This window comes from Vombatus ursinus, unplaced genomic scaffold, assembly GCF_900497805.2.
Source record: "Vombatus ursinus unplaced genomic scaffold, bare-nosed wombat genome assembly UNPS02014785.1, whole genome shotgun sequence".
NCBI lineage: Eukaryota > Metazoa > Chordata > Mammalia > Diprotodontia > Vombatidae > Vombatus > Vombatus ursinus.
Genome location: NW_020954563.1, coordinates 45,254 through 64,286, shown reverse-complemented (window position 1 = coordinate 64,286; position 19,033 = coordinate 45,254).

Sequence of the window (19,033 nt, the reverse complement as noted above, 5' to 3'; positions counted from 1 at the left end):
ATCTATCTATCTATCTATCTATCTATCTATCTATCTATCTATCTATCCACACATATAATCTTTCCCTCCCACTATGCTAATACTGACAAAGGACTCATAAGTTACAAATACCTTTTTTCCCTGCAGGAATGTAAGCAGTTCAACCTTAATAAGTCTCTTATGATTTCTCTTTCCTGTTTACCTCTTCCATGTTTCACTTGAGTCTTGTACATGAAAATCAAATTTTCTATTCAGCTCTGGTTTTTTCCTCAGGAATGCTTGAAAGTCCCCTATTTCGTTGAATGACCATTTTTTCCCCTGAAGGATTATACTCAGTTTTGCTGGGTAGGTGATTCTTGGTTGTAATCCTATCTCCTTTGCCCTCTGGAATATTATATTCCATGCCCTGTGATCTCTTAATGTAGAAGCTGCTAAATCTTGTGTTATCCTGATTGTGTTTCCACAGTACTTGAATTGTTTCTTTCTGGCTGCTTTCAATATTTCCTCCTTGACCTGGCAACTCTGGAATTTGGCTACAATATTCCTAGGAGTTTTCCTTTGAGGGTCTCTTTCAGAAGGTGATCGGTGGATTCTTTCAATTTCTATTTTGCCCTCTGGTTCTAAAATATCAGGGCAGTTTTCCTTGATAATTTCTTGAAAGATGATGTCTAGGCTCTTTTTTTGATCATGGCTTTCAGATAGTCTAATAATTTTTAAATTCTCTCTCTTGGATCTATTTTCCCCTACTCTGAATTTTCACCAGCTCTCCCCTATGCCTGGAATTTTCTCCATCCCTAGCTCTGCCTCCAAGTTTCCCCAACTTCCTTCAAATCCAAACTAAAATGGCATGTTCTACAGCAGGAGTGTTACACATGAGGCTTGAACGCTATTTGAAGACCACAATACTCTTGAGCACAACACAAACCAGATTGAAATATTATTGGGAAATATTTAGCAAATAAAAATATAATAAAACAGATAATTTTAATATATGCTTTTCTAAGTCAATGTGAGGCCTTCAGGGATTCTTTAGTGGCCCTTGTTTCTATTTGAGTTTGACACTATTGTTCTACAGAATATCTTTTCCTCCCCTTAATCTAGTGCCTTCCCCCTATTGATTATCTCTAATTTATCCCAAATTTTGTATAATTTATGCATAAACATAAAACATAAATAATAAAAAATTATACATAGTTGTTTGCATGTTTTCTCCTCCATTGGACTATGAGCTCCTTGGGGGCAAGGACTGTTTTTTGCCTCTCTTTGTATCCCCAGAGCTTAGCACAGTGCCTGGCAAAAAGTAGGTGCTTAATAAATGTTTATTGATTGACTGACTGATTGAAAGGGTCCTTCCCAATTCTAATTCAATGATCTCTGAATTCACAAAGACCATCTGCTAAGGTTTGCAGGGCTTGGGAGCTGTGTCAGTAGAAGAAGGACCCACCCAGGTAAAATGATGTATCTTTTGAAATAGGTGCATTTCTCTGTTTTTCAAAACTGGTCCACAGTACACACTGGAGATGGAGTGTCTAGAAGAGAGGAGCTGTTTTAAAAAGAGATTTCAGACTTTCAGACTTTTAAGAAAGTAAGCTTACAGACAATGCCAGCTGGTCTATCCCACTACAATGCTGGTTCATGAGCTCAAAAAAATATTATCCTGCTGACAAATTAGTGTACTGAGAGTTACTTAGGACCTCCTTTTTGAATGACTCATTTGTGTAGGTGTGAGTGTGTGGGTGCACGTGTCCATGTGTGTATCTGAGTGTTTATGTTGGGGGGGACAATATGTTTATACAAAGGATTGAGAAAGGAGAGAATTCTTTGACTGGGGTAGTCAGGGAAAGAGGAGGCAGGATGGAATAGGGTAAAGAGCAGTAGATTTGAGGTCAGAGGATTTGAGACTGAGCTCTTCAGTATCTGGGTGAATCCGAACAAGGCACTTCATTTCTTGGGACTATTTCCTTATCTATAAAATCAGAAGTTTAGGCTAGGTAATCTCCAAGGTCCATTCCAGCTCTAAATTCTGTGATTCTATATAAATAGGTAGGATTTGAGCCAAGTCATGAAAGATAGGCAGAAATTTGGATATGCAGGGATTACGGAAAGCAAGAACAGAGTATTGTTCTATCAAAACAAATTAATGTATTGGGAGTTACCCTCATAAAGGCTCTTTCTCTCTCTGTCTCTCTGTCTCTGTCTCCTTCTGTCTCTCTCTCTCTCCTCTTATTCCCTCCTCCCTCCTTCTCTTCTTACTCCTCTGATTCCTCTGTCTGTCTTTGTCACTCTGTCTTTCTCTCTATGAGAGTGGGGATGCAGAGGGTGAGCCAGACGGTGGGCTTCAGTAGTATGAAATAGTCGGAAATGTAAGAAGGAATAAGATTATGGAAGTCCCTAGATGCCAGGCTAAAAAATGGAGATTTCATTCTGGAGGTGCTGGAGAGTTGCTGAAAATTTTCGATCAAAGCTATGGCATAAACTTATTGTTTATGGACTATTTTCGGCAGCTGTGTAGAGGATATATTAGAGAGACAAGAGGCAGGGAAACTATTTAGGTGGCTATCAGAGTAAAGTCTAGGGAGGAGGTAATTGAGAGCTCAACCTAGGAAAATGGGCTTGCGATTGGAGAGAAGGGGACAGATGAGAGAGGTACTGAGGGGCAAAACCCACCAAGACCGAGCAACTGATTCAATATGGGAGTGAGGGAAAATCAAAAGTCAAAGATTATAAAACTGTGTGATGGGGAGTAGAATGGTGCCCACACTAGAAGAGGGAAGTTTGGAAGAGGGAGAGATTAGAGTTCTGTTTTGGACACAATTGAGTTTGAAATAATAACAGTGATAGCTATGGTTGTCTTAAAAAAAGAAGGCACATACTCCTATATGTAGAAGGTTGGAGAGAAGATATATTCAACCACATGTGTAGCACATTTATATAGTCTGGGATCTGACCACACTCATTTAAAGGCCAAATCCCTCAGCCCATTTCATTTCATCCTCCTAAGCTCTATAGGGATCTAGGGGTATTCTGTGATGATTTATTTCTCATCAAAACAATCACAAGCTTTATCTGAATTTTTCATTGTTAGCTTAAACCTACTCCTCAATTCATCAAATATCATTTAACAAACTAGAGAAATTTCCCTTCCCAATAATAATTACTTGACTCAATACGCTGCAGTGGCTCCCTATTATATCCAGAACCAAATTTACACTCCTTTATTTGGCATTTAAAACATTTCACCACCTAGTCCATTTTTTACTTTACTCTGCTTTTTGTATATACACTTTATATACACTGTATATATACTGCATGTATATGCACTTTACTATGCTTCACTCTCCTCTTTATGACTGGACTTCATCAGTTGACTTGCAGTTCCTCAAATATCACACTCCATCTCCTTTCTCTGTGCCTTTGCATTAGCTGTAGCCCATACTTGGAATGCTCTTCACCCTCCTGTCTACCTCCTGACTTTTTCTGGATTTCTTCAAGATGCAGTTCAAATTCCACTATTTGTAGGTAATTTTTCCTCTTTCTCTCTCTCTCCTCTTTCCCCTTCCTTCACTAGCTGCTAATGCTTTCCCCTTTGACATTGCCTTGTAAATATCCTGTATATACCTAGTTATTTATATGTTAAAATGTAAGCTCCTTGAGGGCAAGGACTATTTTTGCCTTTTCTTTTTTTAACCTGTAATTGATTAAATAATTGGACAGTTAGGAGGTGCAGTGGTTAGAGTGCAAGGCCTGGAGTCAGGAAGACTCATTTTCCTGAGTTCCAATCTGGCCTTAGACACTTACTAACTGTGTGACCTTGGGCAAGTCAACCTTGTTTGCCTTGGTTTACTCATCTTTAAGAAGAGCTAGAGAAGGAAATGGCAAACACTTCCAGTATCTTTGCTGAGAAAACTCAAATGGGGTCACAAAGAGTCTGACATGACTGAACAAAAGCAAAAATTAAGTAAATACTAAAAATTTTAATAAATGTAATTTATTAACAAATGGAACCAATAATAAACATAGATATATAAGTATAAAATATGAGGATTGTAATATTTTAGCTATAACTAATATCACCGACTGACTTATCTAAGCCCTCAGTGTTGACTCAATCAATAAAAATTTCTTTAGCACTTACTGTGTACCAGGTATTGTGCTAAATGCTAGGGATACAAAGAAAGGCAATGACTAATTCCTGCTTTCAAGGAGGTTACAATCTAATGGGAGAAACAACATGCAAACAATTATGTACAAACAAGGTATACAGGGTCAAAATCTTAGAGTGATTTTTAGCTTTAATAGCCTACCAGGTATAGGGAACTTGCAGCTTCCAGGCCACATGTGACCCTCTAGGTCCTCAAGTGCGGCCCTTTGACTGAATCCAAAATTTTGAGGATTTGTTTTGTGAGTTTTGGATTCAGTCAAAGGTCAGAAGTTGATGACCTAGAGGGTCACATGTGGCCTTGAGGCCACAGGTTCCCCACCTTTGGGGCTCTAGGGACAGTAATAGACTGATCTCTACAGGATAATAGACATGCTCTATACAGGCTAAATTGGGGATTATCAACAGAGGGAAGGCACTAACATGAAAGGGGGAATAGGAAAAGCTTCTTGTAGAATGTGCCATTTTAGCTGGGACATGAAGGAAGCCAGTGAAGCCAGGAGGTGGTAGGAGAGAGAGAATTCTAGGCATGGAGGTCAGTCAGTGAAAATGGGAAGATGGATTGGAATTGGGATTGGGATACCTTATCAAAAGTGTAGCAAAGAGGCCAATGTCACTGGATCCCAGAGTATTTTGGGGTCAGTAAAGTGTCATAACACTGGAAAGGCAGGAACTAGCCAGGTAATGAAGGACTTTGAACTGCGAAGAGAGATTTTTATATTCGATCCTGGAGGTGACAGGGAGCCACCGAAGCTGATTGAATAAGAGAGTCACATGGTCAGACCTGTGTTTTAGAAAGCTCAATTTAACAACTAAAGCTTCTCAAGTATCTTTTTAATATTTCTCTTCAAGATTAGCCCTTTACCTTTATCTTTTCTTCCTTAGAAAACATGTACCTTCTTTTAAGTACTTTAAGTATTTTAAGTACTTAAGTACCTTCTTTTAAGTCATGTACCTTCTTTTAAGTTCTTCATAGAATCCTCTTTATAAAATTCTCTTCATAGGATTTCCTCGTAAAATAACAGTTCTCACAAGAAAGAAGTTTGTCTTCACTTTATTTCTTTCTGTCCTCTCCACAGAGTCCTCTCCATAGATTTGCCTGGACCACAGATAAAATACACCTTTTCTTTAACTCCATAAGGAGATGTACTAAGTCATTTTCTCAACTGACTTTTTAAATCTATCAACAAAAAAACAAAACAAAACTGTTCTTTATCAACATTCTGAGTTCTTTATAGTTTGTAGCTTCTTCAGAGTCTGTCATTTAGAGTTTCTGTAGTCTTTAAGAGAGATGTGTTTGGAACAAGGATTTCCTAGTCAAGTTATTATTATTATTATTGTTATTATTATTATTATTATTATTATTGGTTGGGTAGTGGGGCCTAAATGACTTGCCCAGGGTCAGACAGCTAGTAATTGTTATGTGTCTGAGGCTAAATTTGAACTCAGGTCCTCCTGAATCCAGGGCCAGTGCTTTATTCACTGCGCCACCTAGCTGCCCTCCCCCAAGTTATTATTAATAAATAATACCATAATGCTTTAAGATTTCAAAATACTTTAAATTACCTCAGTTGATACAGCAGCCCTTTGAAGTAGGCATTGTTATTATCCTCATGTTATACATGAGGAAACTGAGACCTAAAGAGGCTATGTGACTTTCTTAGGTGGTAAGTATCTAAGGTGAGGTTCAAACCCAGGTCCTCCTGACTCGAGGTCTATCATTCTATCAATCCAAGTACCCCATCATTTCTGGGATATCCAGAAGATGACAGTTAACATGAAGTTGGCAATGTAGGATTAGAATTCAAAAGAAAGATTAAAGCTAAATATATTGATTTTGTAGTCATCTATATAAAGATGATACTTGAATCCATGGGAACAGATAAGATCTCCAAGGGTGGGAATGTAGAGTCTGAGAAGGTCCAGGACAAAGTACTAGGGAAACCCTACATTAGTGAGTCAAGGAATAGATGATGATTTCCTATTTAAACATTACTTGATATACATTTGTGTGTAGATGTTTCACACTGCTAGTAAGATTCAAGCTTCTTAAGGACAGATATAGTTCATTTGGTCTTTGTATTCCTGGCACCTGCCTCAGTGACTGGCACATAACACAATCCAAGTCAGAAGACGTGGAGACCTTAACAAACATGGTTGCATTATTCTTGGACTAGAGATGCTCTGGGTGACATATTAGCCCTTCCCTGGTGGAATAAGAACTGTTCTTAAGAAGCTTAGAGACAGTAAAGAAGATGGACATCATTATAGCTACCATCAATTCTCATTATTCATGATGTCATTTTCTGTTCCTGGGTCCCAGTGTCTTAGTGAGGAACATGATCAATATGCTGAAATAATGAAAAAGAAGGAAACAAAATTAGGTTAAAGAGACTCAATTAACTCTAAACCTAAAGGAGGAATGTATTTTAATGAGAGTAGTTTTTGATGATGAGTATAAGAAACACAGTAAAGAATCATTAATTCCATTCTATCCTCTATCACTTCTTTGTCAACCTCAGTTTAGTTAGAACTACTCCCTTCTCCATTAACTTCAGTTTCTTCCTCTAGTAAGTAAGCCACCAGGGCTGAAATGCTAGAACTATTCTTTTTTTTTTTTAACATTTTTTTCTTTAATGTTAATTTTTAAATTTTGAATTTCAAATTCTTTCCCTCCAGCTCCTCCTCCATCCTTTGTGAAGGCAAGCAATGTGATACACATTATGTATGTGAAGTCATGTAAAACATATTTCCATATTAGCCATGTTACCAAAAAAGGGAGGGGAAAGCAAAATAAAGAGATTGAAAAAAATATGCTTTGATCCTCAAAGTCCATCACTTCTCTCTCTGAAAGTGGATAGCATTTTTTGTCATGAGTGCTTTGGAATTGTCTTAGATTATTGTATTGATCAGAGCAGCTAAGTCTTTCATGGTTGATCACTGTTACAATATTGCTATTACTGTGTACAATGTTGTCCTGGTTCTGCTTGCTTCATTTTGCATCAGTTCATATAAGTTTTCCCAGGTTTTTCTGAATCCACCTCCCTTATCATTTCTTACAGCACAATGGTATATCATCACAATCACATACCACAGCTGATGGGCATCCTTTCAATTTTCACTTCTTTGCCCCTACAAAATGTTTTTGCACATTTAAGTCCATTCCCTTTTTCTTTGATCTCTTTGGGAAACAAACCTAATAGTGATATTGCTGGGTTAAAAGATATTCAGTTTTTTAGGGCTATGGGTAAGTTGTTCTCCATAATGTTTAGACACACCACCAACAATGTACCTGTTTTTCCAATCCCTTTCTGTATTTGTCATTTTCCTTTTCTGTCATGTTAGCCAATCTGATAGGTATGATGTGGTACCTCAGAGTTGTTTTAGTTTGCATTTCTCTAATTATTAATGATTTAGAGCATTTTTGTATGACTGCTGATCGCTTTGATTTCTTCTTCTGAAAACTGAGCATTCATAGCCTTTGATCACTTATTAATTGGGGGATGGATTTTATTTTTATAAATTTGACTCAGTTCTCTATGTTGTTAAGAAATTAGGCCTTTATCAGAGAAATTTGATGTAAATTTCCTCCCCCCAACCCCCAGTTTTTTGCTTTCCTTTTAATTTTGGCTGCATTGATTTTCTTTGTGCAAAATCTTTTTAATTTCATGTAATAAAAATTTTACCTCCCATCTTCCTCTCTATCTCTTGTTTGGTCATAAACTCTCCTTTTATCCATAGATCTGACAGGTAATTTTTTCCATGATTCCCTAATTTGCTTATGATATCACCCTTTGTATTTAAATTACATACCCATTTTGAGCTTATCTTGGTATATGGTGTGAGGTGTTAGTCTATACCTAATTTCTGCCAGACTGCTTTCTAGTTTTTCTGGCAGTTTTTGTAAGATACTGAGTTTTTTCCCTTAAGCTTGGATCTTTGGGTTTATCAAATGCAAGATTACTATGGTCATTTATTTCTATAGATTGTATACATAATCTATTCCACTGATCAACACCTTATTTCTTAGCCATTACCAGGTTGTCTTGATAATTTATTACTTTTTAATACAGTTTGAAGCCTAGTCCTACTAGGCCACCTTCCTTCATAATTTTTTTTCATTGATTCCCTTGATATTCTTGACTTTTTATTTTTCCAGATGAACTTAGTTATTATTTTTTCTAAGTGTATAAAATAATTATTTTGTAATTTGATTGGTATGGCACTGAATAAGCAAATTAATTTAAGTAAAAGTGACATTTATATTAAATTGTCTTGGCCTACCAATAAGTAATTAAGATTTGGAAGAAACACGGACAGGCACCCCACTTCCATTAACCAATGTCCCTTCTCCATTCTCGTTCCTTCTCCAGTTTTTGTTCTGCTGCAGTTCTCCATCACTTCCCTCACATTAGGCGTGCTCATTCATTCACTGTCTGCTTCTCATGACCTTGGGATCAGCACCAACCACCCCCCCCAGCCTCACCCTGGTAAGAGATGGGATCCCACAGAGTAGGATGAGATCCTTTATTACAGACTCTTTACAATCATCACACAAAATAATTCTCTGATTGTCAAGCCATTGATCATCCATTCATTTTCATTTCCTTAAACAAATAGCTATCCATTGCCCATTATGTGTAAGGGCCTGCTGCTGCTGTTGGGAAGATGGCAGGCACATGACAGCCAAAGGGCAAGGCAACCCTTTATGGGTGCCTCACAAGGACATTTCTGCACCTGGGATTCAATATTGGAGTAGCAGAGACAAATCTCAGTCAGGTGTCTCAAGCCCAAGTCTAATATTTTAAGTTGCAAGTAAAATCACCACTCTGGGCTTGTTTGCTCAGCATTCAAGTGACTGCTCATAGATTAGATCTTCTCTGAAGTCCATCAATGCACTTCAAGGACATGTTACTGCTGCTGCTGCTACTGCTGCTGAGGAGGCAGCTAGGTAGCTCAGTGGATAGAGCAGGACCTGGAGTCAGAAAGGTCTGACTGACAGAAAGGCCTGAGAAACTAATTAGCTATGTGACCCTGGGCAAGTCACTTAACCCCTGTTTGCCTTAATCCACTGGATCAAGAAATGGCAAACCACTTTAGCATCTTTGGCAAGAGAACCCCCTGGAAAGCATAGTCCACGGGGCCACAAAGAGCCAAACATAACTGAAGAACAACAAAGGGACAGTTTTTTAATATCCCTAATGAAACTATAACCCACATATTGTATCTCTTTTCTTCCTTCAGTGGGATTTTGATGATGGACTGAAGATATGACACATGAAGTTAATATTTATGTGACAGTTACGGTAGACATAAATGTTCAGATTTTACTCTATATGCTGACACATAGGTAAAAAGTCAGTTTGTCCTATGGGAACAATAATCCTTACCTTCCCTCTTCCATGCCTGTTGTGGGGAACGTGGCGGGTATTGGAGGAGAAGACTTTTCGATTATAAAGACCTAGAACAACGGGTCTCAGATTGCATTCTGAGACATCCTGCTGTAATATTTTTCCTTCAGAATTTGAAATTATTCATTTGTCCACTTCTCAAATATTAAGTACCTTGTGCATACAGAACTCTGTACTAGCTTCTGGAAAAGACACAAAACTTAGATAAGACATTTCTTGTGTAAGTCAGAGGCTAGCATGAATATAAATCACAAAAACTGATAGTAAAAATATATAATAATACACACATATACATCAGAGAGATATAAAATAAAATCCTATGTGTCTTTGTCCAGAGGTAGACGGTCATTATTGAACATGTAGCCACCTTCCTGGAGGAAGTGGCATATGAACTGGACTTTAAAATATGGATAGGAATTCATCAGAAGGGAAATCATTCCAGGAGTAGTGAACCATGTTAGCAAAGGCATGGAGGTGGAAGAGCAGTGTGTGTTATGTCTGAAGGCAGAAATGTATCTAGTTTAGCTGGAATGCAAAGTAAATATAATGAAGTAATATGAGATAAAAATGGAAAAAATTATATAAAATATTTATTTCAATATTTTCACTTATAATCAATAATATAATCAATAAACATTTATTAAATGTCTGCTATCTGCCAGGCACTGTGCTAAGCACTAGAGATACAAAAATAATAAATTTATAGCATATTCTTAATTGCATACTATATAATTAATAAATAAAGCTTATAGCATATTACCAATTACATACTTCACAATTACAGTAGTATACAATTTTATAGCATAAAATTAGGAATGTGTCATAATTTTTACTATCATTACTAATTATGCTTTTTGGAATAGGAAAATAAGTTGGATTTCATCTGTTTTCCTCCAAAGTTTCCCAAACCTCAATTTCTTGGGATATTCATATTTTTAGGGCCCCTGGATCAAATCTTCATGGCTCTGCCAATATATTTCAAGATTCCAAGGGTCCCATGGCCAAATCCTTTTTGCAAAATGGAGCCCTATGAACACATGAGCTTTACTATCAAAGTTGAGCACAGCACCTTACCCATAGAAGATGCCCAATAAACATTTATTTAATGAATGAATGATCTCTAAGCATGATAAGGTATTGCCTTGAACACTCTCTCCTTCCACTTTTACTTCAGTTAGCACAGATTTCTTTGCCACCACATTCAATATGAAAAAGTGTTACCTGTTTACATGTAATTGGAGTTCCAGTTTTCTGTTTCCAAGAGAAAATTGTGCTAGCAAGTGAAGATTCCATGGGAAAACTAGACAGAGTCTGAGCAAAAAATGCTTTCAAATTGCAGCAAAGGATGCCACCTAGTCCCAGAATTGTTAATAGTATACCATACTGGTGATGTCCATCCTTCCAGCATGCTTTGCTTGGATTGTAATCTTCTTAATGATTTTCTGCTCTTACAGAAAAGACTTTGTGATTGTATTTTTCCTATCTTCAGATATCTGAAAGGCTGTCATAAGGAACATAGTGTCTAGGCTCTGGGTTGGCAAGCTTAGATTAGTTGCTTAACTTCTCTGAACCTCAGTTTTTCATCTATAAAATGGGAATAATCATACTTATACTCTGTACCTCATAGAGTAATTATGGAGAAAGCACTTCATAAACCTTAAATTACTTTAGTAAGTAGAGTTGTTATTAATAATGATAGTGATTATTATCACAACTATGTTTATCTATGACCATGCTACCAGAGCCCTCTCCTTTAGTGTGAGTAGTAAACACTACGGATGGAGGCAGAGAGGGTCATTGGGATATAACAGGGCAAAGTTACCAGGAGGTAGGTGTTGGCTCAGTGTAAGTAAGAATGTCCTAAATTGGAAAGCTATTCAATAATAGTATGTTCTGACCCAAGAGGTAGCAAATAGGCTGTGAAGCTTTCTTAACTGAGCAAAGGTGCTGCTGAAAACATATCCAGCTGTAAGATTTATTTACAAAACACTTTTGATCCTTGGAGCTGGCAGGAGGGAGTATTCACTTTGATGAAATGAAGGATCTATCATTGCATTGAAAGAGGATCACCAATTTGCACTTAATAAAGCCCAGCCTTCTTCCTGAGGCCTTCTTTGATAGTAATGCCATGGATGGAATGAAGGGGATTCTTGGCCTTGGAGTCAGGAAATCTGGGTTTAAGTCCCAGCTCTGACATTGATCTGCTGTGTGACTATCAGGCAAGTTGTGTCGCCTTTCCAGGTCTTCAGTTCTTTATCTACAACATGGGGATAGGTCAACATTTGGAATCTCTGTCTTTGTGGGGTTATTGGGAAGACGATGATTCTTAAATCTATAGAAGTGGTCGTTAGTCAGCTCTGGATTCAGATCGTCTCACAGCGAGTCACAAAGGTTAATGCATCCCTTTCCTCTGTCGTTTCCCCCTAACTCTATGGTAAGGTCCCTAAGGGCAGGAAGTGTGCTGCACATCTCTTCTGTGTCTGTCGACATCACACCTGCCCTATGGTCTAGCACAATGTTAGGTAGATTGGAGGAGCTCAATGAGGACTTGTGAATGACTGATTGAGGTGAGACTTTTAGTTTGCCATCAGTAGGATGTGCCTCTTGAGGTGTGCTTACAGGAATCATGCTCTGGCCAGGTCATGTGATCATAGGACTTAGAACTTGAAGGGAGCTTAGAGATAACTGATTCCAGATCTCTTACTCTATAGAAGACTAAGCTAATCAGGGCCCACAGAGGGGAAGTAATTTAGTTACAAGTACTAAGTCACAGAACCAGAATTCAAACTCAGGATCCTATTACTCCAAATCTAGTGCTCTTTCTATAGCATCCCTACTCACCATTCAAGGGATGTGGGACTTAAAGAGGAGGGGAGGCTTACCCACTCATTCAACTAAGGAAGGGGTAGAGTGGCCTAGTTCTCCCAGGGACAGGATTCCTATCTGGTTGACCTCCCTCCAGGTGGATGTTGGGAGGATTTGGAGTTCTGATTTTTAGTGCCAAGTTTGCTACTAATTGGATATATTCTTGTAAGAATTTAAAACAAAGGAAACCTAAGAGCAGAGTGGGTATTTACCATTCATTCGTTCATTCATGTAATAAACAATATAGCAATAAAAAAGAATCTAGGCTAGTCCAAATCACTAACTTCTGGTGTGGCCTTGGACAAATCACCTCCAGCTTTTCTGGTCCTGAGTTTCCTCTTCTTTAAAATGGTCCCCAAGTTTCATATTCTTTAAAATTAGGTTGGGGGCAAGGAATAGACTACATGACCTCCAAGTTCCATAATAACTCTGACATTCTATTTTCTGACATTTTTTTAACACTGTTTGTTCAAAAGTTCCTTTCAATTCATGATTTAATGCATATCGAAGCATACTATTTTTCATTTTCTTTTTTCTTGTCTTTTTTGGTCTGTGTCTTCTTTCACAATATGACTAATATGGAAATGTGTTTTTCGTGATTGCACATGTATAACTTATATCAATTTGTTTACTATATCATGAGGGAGGGAGAAGGAGGGAAGGAGAGAATTGTAAAATTGTAAAAAATTAATGTTCAAAATTATTTTTACATGTAATTGGGAAAAACAAGATATTATGTATAGTGTGTTTTGTGTGTATATTTGTGTGCATATATGTATATATGTATATGTATACATACATACATATACATATATACATACACATACACACACACTCACATACACACACTCACACACACATGATCTAAAGAGACAAAAGAGAATAGAAGAAAATTCTTACCTGAGAACAGGGAATAGCAGACAGGAGTCATGTATGGGTCAATTGACTTTTCTGGTCTTTTCCACCCTCCTCAGTTCCAATGATTTGCATGGAACATGAATGGCATGATGGGAGGAAGGAAGAGGGGACAACATTGAGAAATATTCAGTTTCTTTCAGCTCTTTTGAAATTTTTGAAATTTCGCTAAATGGAGCTCCTGTGAATTATTTTCCTGTATGAAGGCAACTAAAAGGGATTTTCTGACCCTTATTCAGGTAAGTATGAGACTGAGAAAGTCCAAAAAACATTTAGATTTAAAAACAAAGATTTAAGAATGCCAAGGGGATTCACTAATTTCCTGGTTGCATCTTGATGCATATGCTTTACAACACAAAAGAACAAAAGATAGTCCCTGGTTGATAAACCCAAAGACCCCAGCTTCTGGTATAAGAACTCACTCTTTGACAAAAACTGCTGGGAAAACTGGAAAAGAATATGGCAGAAACTAGGCATAGATCAAAATTTCACATAATATACCAAAATAAAGTCAAAATGGGTTCATGATTTAGATATAAAGACTGATACTGTAAGCAAACTGGGAGAGCAAGGAATAGTTTACCCATCAAATTTACAGAAAACAGAAGAATTAATGACCAAACAGGAGATAGAGAACATTACGAGAAGCAAAATGGATAACTTTGGTTACATTAAATTGAAAATTTTTTCACAAACAAAGCCAATGCAACCAAGATTAGAAGGAAAATAGAACATTGGGAAAGAATTTTTACAATTAGTCTCTCTGATAAGGGCCTAATTTCTAAAATATATAGAAAATTAAGTCAAATTTATAAGAATATGAGTAATTCCCCAATTGATAAATGGTCAAAAGGCAGTTCTCAGATGAAGAAATTAAAGCCATCCATAGTCATATGAAAAAATGCTCTAAATCACTGTTCATTAGAGAAATGCAAATCAAAACAACTCTGAGGTACCACATTACACCTATCAGATTGGCCAACATGACAAAACAGGAAAATGACAAATGTTGGAGAAGATGTGGGAAAATTGGAACACTAATACATTATTGGTGGAGTTGTGAAATGATCTAACCATTTTGGGGAGCAATTTGGAACTATGCCCAAAGGGCTATAAAAATTGCATACCCTTTGACCCAGCAATAGCACTTCTAGGGCTATATCCCAGAGAGATCATACAAATGGGAAAAGGACCCACATGTACAAAAATATTTATAGCAGCTCTTTCTGCGGTGGCAAAGAATTGGAAATTAAGAGGATGCCCATCAATTGGGGAATGGCTGAACAAGTTGTGGTATATGAATGTAATGGAATACTATTGTGCTGTAAGAAATGATGAACAGGCTGACTTCAGAAAAACCTGCAAAGACTTGTATGGTCTGATGCTGAGTGAAGTAAACAGAACCAGGAGAACGTTGTACACAGTAATAACCACATTGTGCAGTGACTAATATCGATAGATTTAACCCTTCTCAGCAATACAAGGATCTAAGACATCTCCAAAGGCCTCGTAATGGAAAATGCTATCCACATACAAAGAAAAAACTATGGAGTTTGAATATAGATCGAAGCATACTATTTGCTGTCTTTTTTTTCTTGTTGTGTTTTGTTGCCTCTTTCTGGTGGTTTCTCCAATTGGTTCTAATTCTTCCTTACAACATCACTAATGTGAAAATATGTTTAATAGGAATGTATCTGTATAACCTATATCAGATCATGCACCATCTTGGAGAGGGAGGTGAAGAGGGAGGGGGAGAAAAATTTAAAACTCAGAAGCCTATGGAAGTGATTGTTGTTAATTCAAAATAAATTAATTAAAAAAAAAAAAGATGGTCGCTGGGACCATCCAACCAAAGAACTATTAGCTTCTTCTTCCTAAGGGGAATGCTGCTGCTTAGTAGCTTAATGCCAGGAGGTGGCATCAGAGAGCAATAATAGTCCCACTGGAGATGCCTCAAAATGAGCAATAGTCGTAGCAGAGATGCTGAGAACTGACCACTGGTGAAGAGCAGATGAGATGCAGCTCAGCAGAGATATCCAACTGTAATCAAGGAGGCAAAGAGCACAGAGTAGCAGAGCATCTCAGCTCGTAAAGGGGTAGCTGGACTTTCAGAGGATCATGCTAAAGGCTTACATTCTCAAAGCCTAAAAGACAAGGGCAGCTAAGTGGCACAGTGGATAGAGCACTGCCCCTGGAGTCAGGAGGACCTGAGTTCAAATCCGGCCTCGGATACTTGACACTTATGAGCTGTGTGACCCTGGGCAAGTCACTTAACCACATTGCCTAGCCAAAAAAAAAAGTCTAGAACATGGGTAGTGGTGGCTGGACTGGTGACTCCCTACTGAAGGCTATTGAGACAGCTTTTTTTGACAATCTTACATTTACAACACAAAGACTGCTATCTTCTTGGAACAAATGTCCACGGTGATACAAAAAAATTACCCAAGATGTCAAACTTCTCGACCATACTCAATTCTAGTGGACAAATAATACTACCAGAAAGAACCTAGAAAGTACTGCTAGACATTATAAAGTCTGGCTAAGAAATTGAAGGCCTTGGGGACAGAGGTGGTAATTTGGACAAAAAAGATTGATTTTCAAAGAGGAAGAGTGAGTTACAAATGTAGTACCTGAGAACAGGATTGGATTTCTGGACAACAGTTTAAAATATAGAAATAATGGGTTCTTAGTCAGGAATGGAGTACATACCTACTCCTAACAAAGGCTATATGTGTATGTGTGTATATACGTTTATGTATGCATGTATGCATATAAGACATATACCTATATACATATGTGTATGCACAAATATGTGTGTGCTTACCCAAGGTTTTGCAAAACTAATTAAAATGACTAAATAAACTGATAAGGAAAATTGATATGTCCTGCAAATTACTAAAATGGATGAAAATTGCCTATATATATATATATATACACATATATATATATATAGTATATGCTGCAGAATAACTACAAGATAGGAAGAAGAATATTAGGGAACATGCTTAGTAATTCACAGGACACAAGATCTAAGAAGAGCCAGTAGTGTGGCATGGCTGCCGAAAAAAGATGGGGGGATCAAATTTAGGCTTCTTCAGAAGAGTCTGAATTCTCACAATGAAGGAGGTAATAATCCCACTGTATTCTGTCTGTTATGGTCAGACCACCTCAGAAATCTTAAGCTTAGCTCTGAGTTCCAGTGTGGGAGAGGGGACGACTAGGAGGAGGGAGAGGGGCAGTCAACAAACTGGATTCTCTCCAGATTATGAGATAATGAAGATCCAAATTGGACTTGGTTGCCTAAGTTAATAGTAGGGGCCCCCTTTACTTGAGTTCTCCCAGCAATTCAATTAATTCAATCCAGTATGCGGTTATTAAGTTAACACTCTGTGCTAAACATTTTGCTAAGTACTAAGTATACCAGACAGATATTAAACAATCTCTACCTTCAAGGAGCATAAATTCAACTAATCTACAAGAAGCTTGATCACTGGATTTATTTATTCATTCACTAAACATTTATTAAGTGCCTACTATGTGCCAACTACTGTAGCAAGATGATGGGGATATAAAGACAAACCAATCAAACAAACAAAAACAACAACAGGGCATTTCCTGCCCTCATTAACATGTACACAGAAAATTCAATACAAAATATCTTACGAAATAGAAAGTGATTGTGGTGGAGGCGGGGGGAGTACTAGCTACTTGGAAGCAATCAGGACAGATTTTCTGTAAGACATGGCATCTATGCTGAAGGAGTCTAAGGATCCCTTGAGGTGGAGATGAGGAGAAAGTGCATTGTGGGGAAAGGGGAGAGGCCGTGCAAAGATCTGGATATGGGAAATGGAATGTTGTGGGCCAGGAACAGTGATTAGCACAGTTTAGCGAGAATGTAAAAGGCATGGAGGAGATCAACATGCAGTATTCATGGAAATCTAGATTAGAGCCACATTAAGAGGGTCCTTCAAAGCCAAACAGAAGAATTTGTCTTCTATAGGCAGGAGTGAGGCATTACTTGATGTAGGGAGTGACATAGTCCAACCCGTGCTTTAGGAATATCAATTTGGTAGCTGTATGGAGAATGGATTAGAGAAGGGAAGAAACTGGATGAAAGAAGACCAATTAGGAAGCTATTGTTGTAATCTTGATGAGAAATGACAAAGGCTTGAATCAGGGTAATGGTAGATATGAGTAGATATAATGGGATGGATGTGAGTTCATATAATGAAGGTAGTGTTGGCAATCTTTGGCAACTGATTGACTATGCAGGGTAAGGGAAAGGGAAAAGCCAAGGTTTACTCTGAGGTTGTGTATTTAGGGGACTAGAAGAATATGGTATCCTCAATAAGACATGGGGAGGCTTTGAGAAGAAAGAAATCAAGTCCTGTTCTGGGCATGATAAATTTGAGATATCTATGGGACTTCCAACTGAGGATGGCCGATAGGCAATTGAAACAGAATGGGAGTTCAGGACAGAGACTATAGTAGGATATATAGATTTAGGAGTATTCATAGAAATGATAACTGATCTCATAAAAAGTGATGAGAGAGAAAGAGGGGAGGAGAGAGAAAGGGAGAGGGAGGGAGAGAGACATACAAAAGGATAGATAGAGACTGAAAGACAGAGGAGAAACAGACAGAGACACAGAGAGAGAGAGAGAGAGAGAGAGAGAGAGAGAGAGAGAGAGAGAGAGAGAGAGAGAGAGAGAGAGAACAGAACTATGATAGAGCCCTGCTGTAATCCTTTGTCCCTCTGTGACCATACTTTCCTGATTCTCCTTGTACCTGTCCAAACATTTCTCAGTCCCTTTTGCATTATCCATTTACCACCTCATAACATACATGTTCTTCAAGACTCTTTCTTGAGCCTCTTCTCATTCTATGCTCTCCCTCTTGGTTATCTCATCTCATCCTATAGGTGTGATTATTTTTTTCTATATAGATAACTCATGGATCTATATACCCAGGCCTAATATTTCTCCTGAACTTTAATCCCACATTTTCAAATGCCTGTGAGATGTCCAATTGGATGTACTATCAGCATCTCAAACTCTTTGTATCTAACTAGCCTTCTCCTTGTACCCATCCACTATCAATTTTCTGATTTCTGCTGAGGGTTAAGACCATGTTTCTAGGCACTCAGGTTCATAATCTCAGAGTCATCTTTGAATTTTGCCTCTCAGTCACCTCAGTCAACATCCAATCAATAAACTAAATCTTGTTGACACTTCCTTTATAACTTCTTTCTCACCTGTCCTTGTCTTTCCACTTAACAAAGATACTACCTAATTCAGGTCTTCATTGACTTTCTCCTGTATTCTGTAATAACCTCCTACTACTGGTCTCTCTATTTCTAGTTTCTCCACTCTTCAGTCCATCCTTCACATATCTGTAGAAATAATCTTCCTAATGTACATTTTTAACCATGTAACAACACTGCTCAAAAATCTTTAGTGGCTCTCTATTGCCTCAAGGATAAAATTTAAGCTGCTCAGCCTGGCATTTGAAGCCTTCCACAGTGTGGCCCCAGACTACTTTCCAGACTTTATTTATGGTACTCTTTTTCCCATTCCAGCCAAGCTGGCCTACCAGCTCTGTTTCCCAAACTCAGATATTCTACCTCTCTTTACCTTTAAACAGGAAGGAGGAGAAGGAGAAGATAAAGAAGAAGAAGAAGAAGAAGAAGAAGAAGAAGAAGAAG